Source organism: Trachemys scripta, chromosome 7, assembly GCF_013100865.1.
Source record: "Trachemys scripta elegans isolate TJP31775 chromosome 7, CAS_Tse_1.0, whole genome shotgun sequence".
NCBI classification, from domain to species: Eukaryota; Metazoa; Chordata; order Testudines; family Emydidae; genus Trachemys; species Trachemys scripta.
This window is the reverse complement of record NC_048304.1, coordinates 119,820,270-119,841,117: the sequence shown is the minus strand read 5'-3', so window position 1 is coordinate 119,841,117 and position 20,848 is coordinate 119,820,270.

Sequence of the window (20,848 nt, the reverse complement as noted above, 5' to 3'; positions counted from 1 at the left end):
TAGGGTTGATATGGCTTTAGTTTCCTGTAGCTTAATCCAGAAGAGGACAGTACGGTGAACTAAGGAGACTTCAAATGAGAACATCCATGGGGGGGGGGAGTTTAATATGCTTTAATTTACATGCGTTAGCTTCATGCTTTTTTAGCTGCTTCATCTTAACTTTCCTGAGTGTCTTCATGCACACAAGCGCAGAGATTAAAATGAATCTAGTTTTTATGTCTGACATCTCACAGGATTATAGACTAACACATAATGATGGAAAATATTAAGGTTGGGTGAAATTTTTCACATGAGAAATTTTTGGTTGAAAATGAGCTTTTTTTAAAAAAAAAATGAAAAATTTCACACACGTTTTGTTTTTCATTTTGTTTTTTTCAAAATGTTGGCGGTGGTTTGGATGAAATTAGAAAAAAAAATTCCGTCATTTATTGGGGTTCTTTGTTCCATTTTTTCCTGTTCTTTCCATTTTTCTCTTCCCATCCCTTTTTTACTCTAAAAAGGAAAAAACTGAAGGGAAAAAAAAATAACAAAACCAAAAATTCTCAAATGATTTTTTGAGGAAAATATCACTTTCTTGCATAAGAATGGTTCCTTTTTTAAAACTGAGAATTAAATATGATTTTGACCAGCTCTAGAAAATATGTATTTGGCTATTTTAATTATCAGAGCAAATACCCGAAAACCTGTGTCTCCCTTGTAAATTATTCTGATGCAATGGTGTTGAATTCGGTGGACATAACTCAATAGATCCCCTTGCTAATGCAGGTTTGTTACAGAATAAATGTGATGGTGGGTGGGGGGGGGCAGTTTAGATTTAAATGGCTCTGATAACCAGGCTTTCACCACTTCCTCTGGGAGAGACTATTTCACATCTAATAAACTTCATGATTAGGAAATATTTTTCCGATAATCAGCCTAAATTTTCCTTTGCATAATTTCAACCAGTCACTCCTAGTTATGGAGCTTTGCGCCATCTCTTTCATTCCTAGCATTCTGTTTCCTTTCGCCGTTGCTTCTAAGTGATGTGCTGTAGATTTTGGAATTCAGTTCATAACTCCCAGATCCTTGCTCTGATCTGCATTTTGAGTGGATAGGAAACCTTTGATCCATCCACAGCCCTGTAAACCTTACATATATCTACCCTAAATTGCATAAGCCACATATATCTCGTTTCTGAATCTCTCCATATCACATGCAGGAAGACCTTCACCTGGTCCATCAACTTCAGTGGAGATATGACTGCTTATACCAGCGAAGGCTCTGCCCCAGGAATCTGATTGTTATCTACTGTTGAATTGGCTGACCCACGAAAGTGCCGTACTGTCTGCAAATGTCACCTCCTTGCTGCCCATTCCTTCCTGAAAGAAAATGAGTGAAATTCCATCTAATATGGAACCTGGCAGAAAGCTCCTTCTCCTTGTTCCCTATCCTAAAAGGCTTTTACTGTTGTTGCCCAAGCTGAATCTCCCTCCATTCATATGGCTAACGCTTAACTGTAGTAGCCCTGTGACCTTTTGCAGTAACAAGGCCTTCCTTAGACTCCATGGAACTTGTGTCCTCAGCATCCCCTGGCCACCAATTCATGCTATTTCTGAAAATTGATTCTTCCAGATTGCTTAAGCATGATCTCCCTTTGTGAATCCTTCCCCGCTCCACATCCCTGAGCATCTCTCCAACCCATCCCTGAGTAGGATATAGATAGTTACTGAGGTTGCCCTTTTTGTGTGCCGGTTCTGTTGCCGGTCCCCTGTTTGTCCGTGATTTATAGCATAACACCCTGAACACGTTATTTATTCAAGTGCTAGTGCTGATGTGGATGCGCTCCTGTCATCTGGGCCTTTTTTTGCCCATCAAGCCACCAGACAACAGGAATTGTAGCATATAATGAAGATTAACGACTTTTCGGGGGCACAAAACTGACTGGATAAGGCTAAAGTATGAAAAATGAGTGGGGTTGGGTTTTCTTCTCAATTGACATGATAGAAACTTCCAAGGCTGAATATCCAAACCCAGCCATATTGATATGAATATTCAAGAGATTTTTAAAAAGAATTGGCTTAATTTTATTTTCTGTTTATATCTAGAAACCACAATGCACACGGTGCAAGAGCCCCAGGTTTGTCCATTACCAATAAAGTCATCACTCACCTCCAAATCTTGGCGTCTTCACTGATGATACCTACAGAGCCATTCCTACAGAAGTTGAAACCTGGGGGACCCTGCCCCATTTTATCTCTCTACAGGGAACAGATCAATATAGCCAACTCCAAGCATTCAAAAATCACAAGTCAGACATCCACACAATCATGAGGCTGGCTTAAAATGCACAAGGCGGCTTTGCTTATTTTTTGTTCTTTAAACAGTACATTTTTTGAGGTTTAGTAACTGAGTCCACTCACTGCTAGGTCGAACATGGTATAGCAGCTCTCTTGTTTCTCTAGCGCCCCCTACTGATGGTGGCTCTGGTGCTGTGATGGTTTCTCTACCAATGCCTAGGCCCTCGACCAGTGAGTTAAGGCCGCCCCTTCTGACATCACAATTGTCCCAACTGAAAGTCCCAGAATATCTTCCACACAAACAAAATCCTTCTGCCCTCTCTGGGGCTATTCCTCAGATGGTCTTCAGGGCTTAGCCTGCAGTCCCCTTGCAATGGGTTTGTATGTTCCTTTCTTTGTGGCTGGTAGGGGAACTCAGTCCCGCCCTCTTCTGTGGGTTCCGGCCCAGCACCCCGTACTGAATAACTAGGTCTGCTCCTTTTTCCTGTGCTGCAGTTTTCCCTGGAACAGCCCCTTAAGTTCTTCTCTGGGAATCTACATCTCTTCCATGTTTGAGCCAGGTCTCTCCCAGGCCCCCCTGACTGGAGAGCTTTTCTCCCGGCTCTGAGCTTCCTACCTGGCTCTCACTCCAGCTCTCTCTCCAGCTGGGCTTTATCACCACTTAGAATATGTCTATATTAGAAATGATACAGTAACTCAGCTGCAGCTATGGTGCTGTTATGTTGTAGCGTAAGCATTTACAGTGGTGACAGACGGGGTTCTTCCACACTGTAATAGATCCACCGCTGCAAGAGGTGATGGCTAGGTGAATGGATGGTGATTCACAAGCCTGGGTATATCTAACCTGTAATTAGACACCGCAATTGGCCCATGCCAGCTGGCGTGGGCTAAAGGGCTGTTTAACTGCGGTGTAAACACTCAAACTGCAGTCCAAGCTCTTGGACCCTCCAACCTTTCAGAGTCCTGGAGCCCGGGTTCCAGCCTGAGCGCAAACATCTACACTGCCGCTTAACATCCCCACAAACCCCAGTCAGGGGGCGCTGGTCAGCCACCGGTGTCTAATAGTAGTGTACACATACCCCCTGTTACAAGGTTATTTTAGAACTGGGTCGGACCCTGATTGTTGTTTATTATTTTTGTTTTGTGGAGAATGCCATGAATTGAAAACTTTTTTCCCATTCTAAAACAGAACATAAACAAACAAACAAACAAAAAAACCTTGAAATTCCCTGTGAAATTAAACTCTGGAAAAGGAATTGTTACAGGCTGATCTAAATGTTTTGTTTTGATAAAATCAAAACATTTCATTCTAATTTTGGCTTTTAAAAAAATTGTTTTATGGCATAATTTTTTAAAAAAAATTGAAATGCAAAACTGTTTACATTTTCCATTGTGAAAAGGTTGACTTGGAACTTTTTGACCATAGAAAAATTCTTTATTTCCCCTCAATTTTTCTATTGGAACAAACATTCATTGAAACTGGCAGCTTCCCATTGTTCATTTAGCTTTTGCTGAATTTGCATTTTCCAACAGAAAAACATTCCACCAAAAAATTTCCAACCAGCTCTAGATTTCTTTATTTGCTTACTGTTTTTTTTTGTTTGTTTTTTGTTTTTAAACTTCGCAGTTCACTTGGGTCTTGTTTCCAATCTTTTCTCCATAACCCTACAGCCAAAACCTTATTTAAAAAAAATGAGATTTTCATGTATTCACATGACTCCAGGAGCTGGGGCTTTAAAAAAATGCACCAAGCACCATGAGACTTGTAATAAAATCATGGAATTGTCAATACTGCGGACTCAGGCCTGATATCAACTGCAATGAAGTCAATCAGAGTTGTGCTTGCACTGAATTTGTGTCTTTGGATCCAAGCAATGTTAAACTTCAACAGCCTATTTCTGTGTGGGGCTTAGGGATGAATCTGGTCAAGATGGAAATAAAATTGGACATATGTAGTTCATCCTGATGGAGATTCAGGGGCATTGAGACTATAATAAGCTCTCTCTCTGTATTTTTCATCCCCCCCCCCCTTTTTTTTGAGGGGGGATGTTCAGAAACCTTGGAAATCTACAGCTTAGGGAAGGTTAGTAAAATAGACAAGGGAGATAGGAGCGTCACCCTATCTGAGCCCTCCTGTGTGTTATGTTCCAGTTTCTCGTACTCTTACTCCAGATCAGTAACGTTTTACTCTGTAAGTAGCCTGTGGAGGGCAGTCAGAGTAGTCAGGGTGTAAGGTACTATTCAATGGAAACCAGACATTGCACAGTGACTTTCTTGCTTCATTGGCACCTCCTCATTTATCCCAACCCTGGGTTATTTGTCTGATTATCCTGTTGTCTCTTGTTAGATTGTAAGCTTTTCGGGCAGTATTATTCAGGACTGTCCAGTGGCTAGCACAATAGTGAGGCTCTGATCCTTGGCCGGGGCCCCCAGTGTGCTGCTGCAAGGTCAATCATAAATGAACACGATGATGATGCAGTTGGAAGTGACCAGTTTAGGATTTGCTAACGGCAATGGACAGATGTGGGTAATTAAGCATTAGCTAGATCTGCCTGTGTATTTCTAAAGCCCAGGTCAAAGCAGAATGGGTTGGATTAATGTAAAAACCAACAGTGACAATAAATGTGTGTGCTGCGGATGTGAAACAAAGGAACCAGATCAGACGAATGGGCAGAAACAAATAACCTCATTGGCTACAAATAGTGGAGTTATGATTGAGAGGGGAAGCATGGTCAAGTGGTACACGCCATAACTAGGCAAGCAAGCATATTTGCTCCCCCTACTGTTTTTTTCCCATCATTTTTCCACCCCATTTTTCCGCCTCCCGGCTTCGTGCCCTGGTGGCTGCTCCGCTCTCCCAGCCCTGGTTCATGCACTAGCATAGGACTCAGGAGACTTGGGTTCATTTCCTGCTCTCACAGCCATCCCTATGTGAGCTTGGGCAGTCACTGAATCTTTCTGGGCCCCATTGGCACAATGCGGACACTAGCCTTGCCCTACCTCCCAGGGGTGTTGTGATACATTAAAGACTTTGAGGCACTCAGAAATTATGTTGATGGCGGACAGATAAACACATACAAGAGAGAGATGAATGAATTATATGACTCGTCTGCATGGTGAATTCTGACAGCCAACTCTCAGGCTATAAATAAGCACCTGTGCACTCTCTAGTCCTGCATCGTTTTAGCAGATTAGACAAATCTGACCCTGTTATATGAAATATAGGCAGCCAAAAGAGGATTTTATTATTTGGTTTAATAAATATACAGCTTCTACTCTACTGCCTGTTCCTTTGGGGGTGCCTTTATTGTAGGGATCAGGGAATTGCTTCTAATTCACCCTAGAATGAAAACCCGATGGGAGATAAGCTGAAGTGATCAAATGGAATGGACTGAAATTCCGCGGCCTCTACAATAACAAAGTCCAGTATGGCAAACTGGGGCTTTACCAAGAATATTTTTTGGTGTCACAGGATAGTGGCACAAAAGTAGCAGTCGATTAAGGCTCCAGTAACTGCGGGCTGTTTGTTTGTTTTCCTCTTTGCTTCTCTTGATTGAAAAGTTTAGAAATAGATAAGTTTTTATTAACCTGCAAAAGTATGTTAAAAATTATTTCTTTCCTAACCGCTCATGAGGACGACTGGGAATTAAGAGGTCAAAGGTTCCATTCTGCACAAAAGTGGACTGTCTGTAAAACTGAAATTACCAGTCAGGTAGCAGGTGGAACAATTCTCCATGATGTGTGCTGTTTAGGGGGGTCACTGGCTGGCAGAGAGACAAATAACAGAGATAGGAACAACACAATTCAGCTGTGCAACTAATTCATCCAGAACAACACTGGCATTGTATTCAACCACTGGGGGGGGAAGCTGCTCCAAAGAGGCAGATTTGTACCTTTTGGCAAAGCATCTTTGGCTGTATTTGCATGGAGGCATGCTTCAGAAATAGTCCTTCCCCTTAGTTATCTATTCCAGTGCATGCTAATTAACATGGCAATGCTGTCTCCTACTGCATGTGTTTGATCTGTTAGTAACTAGAGATAGGAACTAAGAATCAGGACTCTCAGAGATTCTCCTCCCTGGAAGCGTTGTCTCCCTTTGCCACGCACAAGTGAGTGGCACTTGGGAGAGGCCACTCTTTTTTCCAACTCAAGAAGGAGCCAATCCTGAGAAGCCCAGTGGATCATGCAAGTTCCTCTGGGGCAAGCCAAGTCCAAGGAGGCCAGCAAAGCAGGCCTGATCATAGTCTGAAGATCATCATGATCCCAGTGTGAGTGTCTCTTATTTTGATGTCTCAAGTAGGTGGAGTTCATTTTATAGGCAGAGCCGGGGAAGGAAGAGGTTACCCTACCTCCAATTTCCAGTTCAACCCCAATCTTCCTAGGTGTTCTACCCACTTGCTGAGTGACCCTGAGCAACTCAGTCCATCTTCCTATGCCTCTGTTTACCCATCCGTATGAGAAGTATAATAATACTTCCCTGTCTCACCAGAGTTCAAACACAGCAATATTGGTGTACTGCACTGGGATCCGCTCCTCCCTAATGAACTGTGGTGTTAACAACAAAGAATTAGAATGTTTTATTGGGGGCGGGGGATCAGTGTGTGCCAATGCAGAATAATACAAAACCATTTTCTGCAGTGCTTGGTTTGCATTGAGGTTACACAGTTATATTTAGCTTCAATGAGGGGCAAGGGAAGAAATCGGAACCAATGAATTTATCTACTGAAACTCCATATGTGAACTCCTGGCTCCAATGAAGTCAATGGGAATTTTGCTACTGATTTCAGTGGGGCCAGGATTTCACCCCATAGATCAAATTCAGCCCTAAATCCATGGGATTCACACCAGTTTGTGCTAGGGCTAAATTTAACCCCCCATTCATATATACAAAGGAAATGCATACATTTGCATTTCTCTCCAGCGTGGCCAATGAAAATCAGTGCAGTTTCAAGTTTGCTCATGGCCTCTGATGCTCCTTCATTGGCATCACATTTGAGCTGCAAACACTACACGGGCAATGTTTCTATCCAAGCATCATAGATCAGATCAGCCATTGTACAGCTGTGATGACAGCAGTGGAAGGGAGAATAGAAGCTGCTTGTCTGATAGTCTCTGCTTTGAGCAATGGGGTCTTAGCTCTGCTCCCTGGACTCCCACTTATCAGTCAGACCAGTGTGCGGGGAACAGGGGTAAGAGGCTGCTCCATTGAAAGTAGGTGAAGTAACTTCTCTCCACACCCAGAACACTGTGGGAGCAGGGGTGGAATTGTGACTCAATCCCTGGTCTGTTCTTGGGGTGGTGCTGCTAAGTGTCTCCCCTTACTCAAGGCAGATTTTAAGGTTCCAGTCCAGACCCATTTTTTTTCATTGTTTTAATCAATGATGAACATTCCACTAATTCAAGATTCTTTTTTTTAAAAACTTCTTTTCTCTTTTATCCAAATCTCTCTATTCTGGGGCTAAACTCTCTGTCAGTGTCCCTTACGAAAGAGAGCGAGAGAGAGAGAGACAAGACACATGGAGGTGAACCAAGGATTCAGGAAATATTACAAAACACTGCTTGATCTTCCAGCCAATTCCCCAAAGACCTTTCCTTATGAATCCAAGTACAGCTTGGGCTCTTGTCAGCAGTCCCTTGTGTGATGCCAACGGCTGCCTTTCCTACCAAAGTGCTGTCGCTCTCATTTCTGGGCTTTTTCTGTAAATATGGAAACCTTGAAATCTGTGTGACTTTGATATGACTGATTTTTGTGTGGAGAAATTCTCTTTTTAGCCTCTCCAGGGTTTCGACTGCTACAGTAGCTAACAGCTTTTCACCAAATGACACAATGATCAGTGATCTCAGCTATGCCACTGAATATATGAGGACTATAACCACCAGGCAATTAAAAAACCCCAAATGATAGAGATCATTTTATCGTAAACAGATATTATATCACTTTCTTTTATTCAAGATTGAGATTTTACTCAATAAAAGGTAATAGGTTGGTAGCTTATCTTGGGTTAGAAACTTAATAGCAATATAAAATGAGTTTTTATATTGGAACAACACGATGAACTGATAAAACAGTTATTGGCTTCTTCTCCCCTTTGGTGCACACATAATTCCCGTTAACATTAACTGGAGTTATGTGTTAGTGCTGAGTGAAGAATAGATCCCCTTAGAGATTAATAGATTTTTTTCCCCACTGAACATTACACTTATTTTCTTTACAAGGTGGATGCATTAGCTTTGTGTGTGTCACTGAGAATTTGTCATTTTAGCTCTAATTGGCATTACTGAATATTGCTAGAAAATGTCACTTTTCCCTACCAGTAATTAGGTGACGGAAGAACCTATGAGATCAGCAAGACCATTGTTCACTGAGAAAGGTGTACAGTCCCTCAAAAAGGATGCAGCGGATAGTAGATAGACCTGAACTCAATCTTAGCCAAATTACAGAATCAATTGGCGCTTCGCTGGAAGGCCTGAGCATGGGGAAGTGCATAGTTGCACTGCCCTAAAAACAGACCAAAGTCCTAATCTGGCTCATGGTTCCCACCTTGGCCTGGTGGGGAAAGTAAAGCACTCTGTCTGGCTCATATTATTTACTTTTGCATCCTGGCTGAGCTATTCTAACTGGGTCATTGGATGGGGTGCAGCCAAGGGTCTGCCCATTGCCCACCTCTACCCTGCCCCCCCCCCCCCGCAAGAGGAGGGTCGTATTTCCCCCCCCCCCCCAGGCTATTGGCTATAATGTGAGTAGTTCATGGAGGGGAATAAAGAGATACACTGCCCCCTTCTCTTTGGTCTGGTCCCCACTAACTCCCCACTTCGGACTAAGGTACGCAAATTCAGCTACATTAATAACGTAGCTGAATTCGAAGTACCTTAGTCCGAACTTACCGCGGGTCCAGACACGGCAGGGAGGCTCCCCCGTCGATGCCGCATACTCCTCTCGCCGAGCTGGAGTACCGGCGTCGACGGCGAGCACTTCCGGGATCGATTGCCTGCCGCCGAACCCTCCGGTAAGTGTAGACGTACCGTTTGTGTGGGTGAGTAAAGGGGCTCACAATGGGAGCTGGTTGAAAGTTTTTTGGCTACAAGCTTTTTTTTCATTCAAAACTTCATGAAGAACTTCATTTTTTTATTCAAAGTTCTGTGGTTTTTTTTTTTTTTTTAAGAAATTGAAATGAAATAAAAAACCCCAGTAATGCCAGTTTGGGGAAGTTTTGAAAGTTTTACGGTCAAAATTATTGTAAAACTCCCACCTTTTCTTGTGTTTTTTTTAATCACCCCCTACCCCTAACATTTATTTAAAAAAAAAATGGAAAAAGAAAAGAGGGAAATCCCCTCTTTTGTACAAAACCATTCTGAAATGAAGAATTAAAACTTTTCATTCCACAAGAATCAAAATGGGACATTTTTGATATTTTCTGAATGTTTGTTTCTTCAGTTTTGTTTCTAAAAGTAATGTTGTCAAAAGCAATTCAACTTTGTGAAAAATTTCAATTTTGTCTAAATGGCATTTTCTGATGGGAAAACTGTTTTGGCAAAAATGATCCAACCAGTTCTAACTACACACAAAGGCCATGTCCTGCCCTGTCATGAGAATAATTTGTAGCCAAATTACTAACGAGTTCTAGGAGCAACCCTGATACAGCAACAACTGTACTCTCCCCTGCTATAAATATCTGACACAGGAGTTCCACATTTGTGGAAAGAAAGGATGAATGTGCCGAGATCGTTCATCGCTGGGTTTTCTTACTGAATGTGAAAGAATCAATGGTAGGTGAACAAAGACAGACAATGACTTTGGGCTGATCTACCCTGAAAACTTACAGCGGCATAGCTTCTTTTCTCGGGTGGAAAAAATCCACACTCCTGAGACACGTAACTATGTTAATCTACCCCCTGGTGTAGACAGTGCTAGGCGGATGGAAGAATTCTTCCATTGACCTAGCTACTGCCTCTTGGGGAGGTGTGTGGCACTCTGCCAGCCCTAGTGGTGGCTAAAACAGCTAGAGATTGATAAGCCTGATACGACCTTGGCTAATAGAGTGGTGTCTTTTGGCCAAAGCAGTAGAAGCCCATGCATTAAACTCCAAAGGTCATAAGAACGGCCATACCGGGTCAGACCAAAGGTCCATCTAGCCCAGTATCCTGTCTACCGACAGTGGCCAATGCCAGGTGCCCCAGAGGAAGTGAACCTAAGAGGCAAGGATCAAGTGATCTCTCTCCTGCCATCCATCTCCATCCTCTGACAAACAGAGGCTAAGGACACCATTCCTTACCCATCCTGGCTAATAGCCAGTAATGGACTTAACCACCATGAATTTATCCAGTTCTCTTTTAAACGCTGTTATAGTCCTAGCCTTCACAACCTCCTCAGGCTAGGAGTTCCACAAGTTGACTGTGCGCTGCATTTGATCCTCACTGCTGATGCCCCTGTGTGGGTCAGCGTTCGAAGTGGCCACTAAAGCAATCGGAGCACCCCTTTGTTGCTGGAATGTCTAGACTGCTGCAGCCTTTTAAGTGTAGACATAACCTTTGAGAAATAGGAATTACTCTTCTACTGTCCTGCCAAGTAGATATGGTTACAATCAGAGAAAATGAATGGGCATGCTCTTTCCATCGCTCTTAAATGGGTTGTCGGAAGGACTCGTCATGTTAAATATGACTGCCTGGCATAATTCGGTTAATAATGTTTATACATTTGGAAATGTTGCTGTTAAGAAAGAGATGGCTAACACATTCGTTTTGCACAACCATCCATATTGTTTACAGCATATTTAGTGGGGGAAGAAGCTCTTGAAATGAGCCCGTCTCTGTATCATAAATTCGATGTGACCTTGTATTGCACAGCGCCCGCATTGCCGTCCTTTAACACTCGTCACCGGTTCCTTGCCGTTTGCACAACGTTTTAAAAAGCTGCTTTTTGTGCTCTGTTTTGCAGTGGGAAGAGACAGCAAACATATTAAAGGTGCCTCAAGGTCAGGTAGTGACCCCGGCTGTGCTCCCACACAGGAGATTAAGAGGATGGAACAAGACTCATTGCCCCCTTGCAAGAGCTACTCCTGTGGGGAGCAGTATATAAGGGAGAGGGATAGCTCAATGGTTTGAGTATTGGCCTGCTAAATCTAGGGTTGTGAGTTCAGTCCTGGAGGGGGCCATTTAGGGATCTGGGGCAAAAATCAGTCTGGGGATTGGTCCCCTTTTGAGCAGGGGGTTGAACTAGATGACCTCCTGAGGTCCCTTCCAACCCTGATATTCTATGAGAGCAGCTAGCATTCTGCTGCTACTCCTGTTCTCACACAGGTAGGTGGGGAAGCTCAGGAAGGAATGGGTTTGAGCTGCACTTCACAATAGAGCAGCCATCACAGCTGACCTAGCACCATTAAAAGGGCTGTTGCGGCTTGTTTCCCTCGTGAAGTAAGTAGGAAACAGAGACTGAAATATTACTCTCTGTCACCGTTCTGCTTGTGCCCTGGGGCAGCGAATACACCTGTGTACTACCCTTGGCTCAGGGCAGACTGCAAGCTGCCTTAGGATTTCCAGTCTGGCTCCTGCTTTTCCATTGCTCATAACTGTCCCACTCTTTACCTTTTGGGGGTGAATGTTTCTGGTCCCTGTGAGTGATTTTAAAAGCTTGAACACAAATAATTCAACTAGTTTTAATACAGGGGGGAATTAAATAATGGGGGACGTGGGCTTTTATTTATTTAAGTGCCCTGCAAAGCGCTGCCTCCAATACTGTAGTGCCAGAATAGATTTCTACCAGGATGTCTTCTTTAAAACCCAAATATGCACCGCAGCTTGTGATCTGTCAGCAAGGGAAGGTTCCGGCGCGTCCTTCAGCACTCATTTGTCGGTTGCCCTCCTCAAATGGATTCAAGGAATTCACAAGGTATTCCATCCATTACAGGCTACAGTCAGCTTACCAAAGAGATGGAGCTGCCAGATATCATGTTCAAATACACGGCACTTTCCTGGTCTCCCTTCATTCTGCACAGTTGAATTTCTTCTGGATAGCTACACGTTCTGAACAAATTTGTGTTGGGTGAAGGGGAGCTGCATACATTACATCCTTCCTGAGAGTATTTCAGGAGTTCACTCCCGTGCACAAATCTATCAAAACTACCAACTGATCTTTTTTCCCTCCCTCCCCTCCCTTGAAACATTCTCCTTCTCAAGGGTATTATACAAGCAAAAGCAGATTAGCGTGCAAAGTGGGATATTTATAAAGACACCCATTTACTGTGGCACTGGCTGGGCTAGCCCCATTAGGGTGACCAGATGTCCCGATTTTATAGGGACAGTCCTGATTTTTGTGTCTTTTTCTTATATAGGCTCCTATTACCCCCCCACCTCCATCCCAATTTTTCACACTTGCTGTCTGGTCATCCTAAGCCCCATTGTCTTTCACAACCAGGCCCTTCTCTCTGGCCTTGGCTACACTGCCGCTGTACAGAGCTGCAACTTGCTGCGCTCAGGGGTGTGAAAAAACACACCCCTGAGCACAGCGAGGACAGGGCTGTAAAGTGACAGTGTAATCAGAGCCTGCAGCGCTGCACGCTCGCTCACAGCGCTGCAAGCTATTCCCCTCGGAGAGGTGGAGTACATAGAGCCGCGGCAGCGCTGTGAAGTCCCAAGTGTAGCCAAGGCCTCTGTCTTTCTCAGTTCTGACAGTGTCCCTCTTATCTAGCGTGACATTTATGGTCTCCATTATGATAATGACTGGCCACTGCATGGCATATTAAAGAGTTTGTCTTCTAAAGGCATTCTTGCCAGAGTTTCTTTTTTCTACGCTTGCAGGGAAAAACAGGCCTGGCTGATGATTTGAAATGAAATGTAACTGGGTGATCCTTCAGTGGCAGATATGCATTACGTACACTTGTCCCTGGCCAGAGGTCCCTTTTATAAATGCTATTTCTCTCCCTTCAGCCGAGTATTGATATTCAGCTTTAGTATATTTTAATTTTTGTAAAAATCCTAGTAATCGTTTGGGGCTGCAATAAGAGACCTCCTAGCAGTGGTGTAAGAGAGGTATCGCATGCTCTGTAGGCCAGTGCGCTGCAAAAGTTGCCAAAAAAGATAGCCAAAAAAAAGTGAATTTCAATTTACAGTTTTTAAGCCTTTTTTTTTTTTTTTAAACCAAGTTGAAGCCTATAGGATCAAATAGGTTGCATTTAATATGGGCTTTTATTTGTGCTTGGAGCATACCTTGCCCCCACCTCCCCCGGCCCAACGAGAGTGACAAACACCACCCACGCACACCTGAAGATGGCTGTGTGTGGGTGGAATATGTCCTTGGTGCAGATGGTTGGTTGAAGGTTGGCATGGTGCGTGTGCTTGTTTTCAGAGTTTGGGGCTGCTTTTGAGACCCGTTTCAGCTTGTAGGTTGTTGTTGTTGTTTTGTTTTTTGAAAAATCTGGTTCCCAGTCCCGGGACTTAACTGAGCAGGAATGTGCATGTGTGACATTGGTGTAAAACTGCATGTGCTTCAGATTCTCAGACGCTTACGATACACATTTTTACCTCTGATTTTCTTGCAGAGGAAAAGGCAGGATATTCCCACCCTCCCCAAAACTGTCAATAATACTAAACAATAGCAGAAGCACCACCAGCAGCATTAACAGGACTCTATTGCTCTAGGTGCTGTACAAACATGGTAAACGATCCATGCCTCAAAGACCTTACAATCTCTCCCACAGACCAAAGAGAGATGTGCGATATGGTTTCATTAGTTTATTCGTCAGCTTCTATCCCAGTAGTTCAAAGAGCCATGTGCCACTACAGGACTTCCCAGGGACATTTGAGGTCTCCCCAGAAAACAGCTGATACTTGAAAATGTGTGGAGTCCTACTCACCCCCACACATACTTCTGTAGTAAAGAAAAAGAAATTAAACTTGAGTCTTATGTCTGGGAACAAATCCGGTTAGTTTGGACCAGATCCTCAACTGGTGATTTTTGCCAACTGGTTTTGGTCTGTAACATCACTATGCAGCATGCATTCCAACTTGGAACTGCATGTTGGCTGTTTGGATAGAACTCATATTTTCTTCCTACAAAAACCACTCCAATGACTTGAACTAAAGGAGACTCTCCATGAGTTAGTAACAGTGTGGTGTCTATGACACACAATGGGAATTCTGATTCTGCCCTGCAGAGAGCAGAGATACATCAAAGATGCTTGGAAAACAGTATTTTACATGCAAATGTCAAAAGAAATGAAAATATTTAAAAAAAACAATATTTTCCTTTTATAATGAAACATCCATTTTTCCTTTCAGTTTTTGAGAAGTGAAACCAATTGGAATGAAAACTTGCTTTAGTATAGGGACACACCACCCAATCCACTGTGTTGGGATCAGGGGCTGGTGGAGGAAGCAAGTTTCACAGTTGCGAATTTTTATGGCCTTTTTTTCGATAAGGCGGCCCAGAACTTGGTTATAGAAATCTTGCAAACTTGAGTTGGTCAGAATATTTTTGACTAAATGAAATTTCATTTAAATAGGCTGTTTCATCGAAGTTGAAACGTTTCTCCGGATGTCCACGTTTCAATGAAGTTTTCCTCAGAAAGGTTTGGTGAGATCTGCGGCTCTGTGGGCAACTCTGACCAAAGAGAGGAGGGGAGGGGGGAAAACTGGAATAGAAAACCTGAGCTTTTAAATCTGAAAATAAATATTTTCAGATTTAAAAAGTACTAGGAGGTATGAGTTAGGGCAGAAAAAATTGTGCAACACAATTCATTTTTTACAAATATTCAAAATGCTTTGGGTGTTTTTCAATGTGTAATGAAAACAAACTCTGAAACCTCAAAAATTGTCATGAAGCAGCATTGCTGTCCTCTGAACAATTCTCTTGAATTTTCCCAAGAAAAACCCTGCCTTCAGAGGTCAGAATGAACCATTTTGCACAGCCCTCGTCTGGGACTGGGAGAGATTCTCCCTTCATGGCTGCAATAAAAAATAAGGCAGCGTGAGAAGACAGCCTGACTTAAATACAGTAAGCTCTAGCTATTAATTAACAAGCACAACAACAAGAATTACAAAACAAGTTGTGAAAGGTAAAGGGATTTATGCTTGTCAGAAATATTTGAAAGACAGTTCACCCCAATAGGGAAAGTCTTTCTCTTTAATATATGACTAATCCTCCTAAAAGTGCGGGAAGGACTTTCCAGAAGAGAGGAAGAAAATTGCTGAGATTTGAATAGCAAATATTTGCGGCAGCCATTTACTTCCCCCAGATATTTAAGGTGTCTGGAAATGGGGAACGCTCCTGTGCTTTTCCAGATGAGACCACGTTGCCCCAAACATGAACAATGTGGAATGTTCTTAACAAGACCTAGACGTTAAGTGTCCGATGGTAGCAAGATCACAATACCCGAGGCTGCGAGCTAGCAGTGACTCGAACGACTGTAAATTAGTCCACCATAGTCAGAGAGAAAAGAGGGGCGAAAAATGACATTTTTGCAGAACTAATAATATTTTATATTTTATTACTTAATCCCTGTTTGTCACAATTCACATTTATGGCACCTGTTCCATTTAACTGCAAATAAAACCTGACAAGCTGTTGTTCTGCTGCTGGCGATTTTACCAATAGTTTAGGAGCGTCTGGTGTGCTGCTTTCTTTATAAACCTAATGCTTCTAGGCACATTCTGTCCAAGGGGACATCATCTTTATTTTTCTTTCTAAATGAATGGGGTTTTTAACAAATTGTATCAAGATAGCAGAGCTGTGTGACAGGGAAGCCAAATAGAGCGCTTTACAGTGGACTGCTTAAATTTCCTCCAAGTAAAGGATGAGCCATGTATCATATCTACATAGTGGGAGTACAGTAAAATAGAATAAGGTTTTGTCTACACTGGAACCTAGACGACAAAAGTTTTGTTGTTCAGAGGTGTGAAAAAAAACCGAATGACAAAAGTTTTGCTGACAAAGTGCCTGTGTGAACAGCGCTTTGTCACCAGGAGAGCTCTTCTGCTGACAAAGCTACCACCGCTTGTTGGGGGTGGAATTTTTTCGTCGGTGGGAGAGCTCCCTCCTGCCGACAAACAGTGACTACATGGTGCGCCTTTTAGCGGCAAGGTGGTAGCAGCATTCCTATGTCACTAAAAGGGGCGTAGTGTAGACATAGCCTAAGAATGCAGTGGTTAATGATGATGGCATACTTAGGCTTGGAAGGATTAAGTGTTTATTGGTAAATGTCACTAGATGTCCATTTCGCTGTAAACACACTACCTGGCAAAAAAAAAAAAAAAAATCCATTGATAATCAAAATGTAGAGAGACTTGAGACCTCAGAATCCGATTCAAGGATATTTATTTTGTATAGTTGTCATGTGCGATGTTGGCAATTTGTGTGTTAAGGGTTACAAAGGTGTAATATGTTGAATTTCAATGTCTACTGTCATTAAAGAATTGTCTGACCCCCCCCCGCCATAATTTCATACAGCTGTGAGAATTTAAATCCAGAAAAATAGAGGAAAAATGCTTAAAACCCCAAATTTCACACAATGGTGAATATTGAAATAGATAAAATTAAAAAGGCTTAAAATAATATTGCTATTAGCCACCGAAATTGTAAAAAAAAAATTGAATTCTGCCAATCCCACTTATATCTGTGTAATTCCCTTTATTCATCCTCAAGTGCATGACAAAAAGCATTGTTGACATGGCTGTTTTGGGTGCAAATGGCTTATTTATTTATTTTTAAATGGAGATTATCTCCTAGAACTGGAAGGGACCTTGAAAGGTCATTGAGTCCAGCCCCCTGTCTTCACTAGCAGGACCAAGTACTGATTTTGCCCTAGCTCCCTAAGTGGCCCCCTCAAGGACTGAATTTACAACCCTGGGTTTAGCAGGCCAATGCTCAAACCACTGAGCTATCCTTCCCCCCTTATTATTAATAGAACTAATAATACCTAGCTCATGTAGCACTCTTCATCAGTAGATTTCAAAGCACTTCACAATGTTTAACGTATTTATCCTCACAAGTAAAGTGGAAGTACTATAGTATCAGCCAGAGATCCCAGCTGAGATCAGTGACCCTTGGTGATGGGCACTATATATACACAGAAGCACAGCCTGCATTTCTCCTGTAGGCCTGGCTCAGTTCTTCCTCAGGCAAACTCGGATGGAGGCTGAGAGCAGCCTGAATAAGGACCTCAAGGTTTGGCCCTTTGTGTAAAGCGATATGGAAGCTTTACTGTTCATGAGCAGAAGGGTTACCAACTTTCTGATTGCATGAAACTGAACACCCATGCCCTGCCCCGCCCCTTCTCTGAGGCCTTGCCCCCCACTCACTCCATTCCCCCTCCCTCTGTCACTCGCTCTCCCCCACCCTCACTCACTCGCTCATTTTCACCAGGCTGGGACAGGGGCTTGTCGTGCGGAGGGAGAGCTCTGGCTGGGGGTGCAGGCTCTGGGGTGGGGCTGGGGATGAGGGGTTTGAGGTGCAGGAGGGGGCTCTGGGCTGGGGCCGAGGGATTCGGAGTGTGGGAGGGAGTGCGGGGTGCAGGCTCTGGGAGGGAGTTTGGGTGCAGGAGGGGCTCCAGGCTGGGGCTGAGGGCATCAGAGTGCAGGAGGGGACTCAGGGCTGGGGCAGGGAGTTGGGGCACGGGATGGGGTTCAGGGTATGGGCTCTGGGTGGCACTTACCTCAGGCGGCTCCCGGAAGCAGATGGCATGTCCCTCTGGTTCCTAGGCAGAGGCACGGCCAGGGAGCTCCAAGCGCTGCCCTTGCCTGCAGGAGCCGCCCCCGGAACTCTCATTGGCCAGGCACTCTGGGCGGAGGCAGCACGTGGAGTCCCCTGGCCACCCCTGCCCCCAGGAGCCTGAGGGACATACTGGCCGCTTGCAGAAACCATGTGGAGCCGGGGCAGGCAGGGAGCCTGCCTTAGCCCTCCTGCACCACCAACTGGACTTTTAGCGGCCTGGTCAGCGGTGCTGACTGGAGCCAGCACGGGTCCTTTTTGACCGGGCATTCTGTTAAAAAAACCAGATGCCTGGCAACCCTAATGAGCAGTAAGGAGCTCGGTTCTACCTTTCATTCATAAGACAGCACCTCCAGCAGCAGAGAGACCCTGAATACCATGGCGCTGGGTTCAGTAGTGATTCTGAGGGAAGAGCGCCATCTGTTGACTTGAATCGCCATCACTAGTTCCCACCACACAGGTTTTCCTTCCAGATCTTTCAGTCAAGGAGGGACCAGGTCCTGTTTAGCTCATTAGGAGATCTAAGGAGATGGTAGTACTAGGAGGTATGAGTTAGGGCAGAAAAAAGATAAAACACCAGCAATCTACATAGCAGAGACCAGATAGAAAATCAAAAGTCCCATCCAGCAATTTAATCCACAGTCTTTAGATGAAACATGTAGACAGCTCTAGCTGTTTCCAATTTACTGTCCAATTTCCAATTTACTGCCAACTGGAAATGAATCCTTCATCTCCTTTATTATAGACTCAGCCCACAAGCCTTTCAACTGCTGACCAAAGGAAGACTTGAAACTTTTCAGCTACATTTATGTTGCTTGTAACAAATATCAGGTGCAATAACTGCTCTTTAATTATACTGAAACTTAACGCTGCTTCCTGGTACATGCAGTAATTATATGTTCCTAATAAGTGAGATTAATGTTATATAATTACATTCAGTAGATCTAGAAGTTAAGACAGAAATAACTATGCATTTAACCTATAATGATACGGAACTTACTATGTAAATAGCTGGTCATGGTAAGTGGTAATTACCTCACAATTAAATGGGCAACATTTACCCTCTCTGTAAACAGAATTTATTGGATAGCTGTACCATGTAATTGAATATATCAACCATTGCTACACTCTTAATTTTAGGGGATAGAAGTTTTGTTTTTCGTTTCCATAACTTCTGATAATTTTGAGAAAGGAAGCTATTGGCCAGGACGGTATGCATGAATGTAAATGTTAAGCAAAGATCTGTTCTCTATAACTATGTGGTAGAGTCAGTTTTCTGAACTCATGCTTTGACTTCTTCTTGGTTGGTTTTGCTTTTGAATCAGTCATGCCATTAGGTAGCTGGAGATGAGAGTTTACTCAGCTAGTTCACAGCCCTGCCTAGGAACTGCCTAGTGCTAATTTGCCATTTAAGACATGTACCTCTGGACAAGTGGTGATTCAGACCTATCAGCCTTAATTTAGTATTTATTTAAAGCAGACTAAATCTACTGATCATTTCTCTTCTGAATTGGTAATCTGCTGGTATGCCTAAGCTCAAGAGCTGTGGTAGTGACATCAGTAATAACAACAACAACAACAATAATAATAATCTTCTTACCATATGTAAGAATGCCGTATGCCTCGGGCGGCACGTGACCAGAATTTTATCCGCTGGTTGGATCATGAGCTTTCCCAGCCTGGGTGGGGTACCAATGGGGAGTGCAATGTGAATGTTGATCCATGCCCCCCAATAATAATAGTAATAATAATAATAATTAATAATAAATATAGTGCCCTGTTACCTTAGGATCTAAATTCCCAAACATTAGGTGTCTGAGCGACTGCTCAAAGCAATTGTGGAAATGTTGCGTGAATATTTTTCAAAAAAAATCTTGAAAATTGTTTTCAATGTGTTGAAATTTCAAAATATGTCCACCCACTTTTACATAAGACAAAAGTCAGAAATTTCAAAAACTAAAAGAAAATTGACCCATGTCCATGTGTCTGTATTGGGCCACAAAGTATTCCTGTGTAAACAAGTAACTGCCCACTCAAAATATACATTTTCATGTCAACGTACTTATTTGGGCACTCAAATACACGTAGAAAATATGCAGTTACCGGTTTGCTGGGTGCAATTTTCTTGTGGGGGAATTGCCTAACACCTAATATTTCTAAACCAAGTCTACAATCTTAGTCTAAATTGTAAGAAGGGAATGGGGAAACATAATCCTTGAATATTTTTTCATGGACTAGCTGATTGCACAGTTGACACTTTTTTTTTAATTCTTAAAGGCATGTATCCATAATATTGCCCATTGTCACAAGTGTATTACTGTAATTATAGATTTTCCCCCTTCTCATTTTATTGCTACATCACATATATAAGCTGGAACTGTAATTCATTAATACCATCTCTGAACTGGTGCAAGCTTAAAGCCATTATACTTGTCTGCACATTTGTTCCAGTAAGTGTTACTTTCCTTCTAATTATCTTATTTCTAATTCAATCTCTAGTAGCCCGGCTTAACACTTTTCTTTGCCTATTCAGATCAGCTACTGATTTTTTTTCTTTTGAAGCTTTTATTAATCCTTTAGTCCTTAAACTATACAGTCACCGATTGTGGAAAATGTCACCTTCCAACATGTATGACCAGAGCTGGCTCTAGGCACCAGCAAAACAAGCTGGTGCTTGGGGCGGCACATTTTTAGGGGCGGCATTCTGGCGCGGGCCATGCCGCCCCTAAAAATGTGCCCTGGCCGCCCAACTCACCTCTGCTGCTGCCGCTCGCGCGCCGCTGCTCGCCCTCCCACCCAGGCTCTCAAACCCGGGAGGGAGGGGGAGATCCCGAGCGGCCGCAACGCGCAAAACAGCTGATTCGCGTGCTGC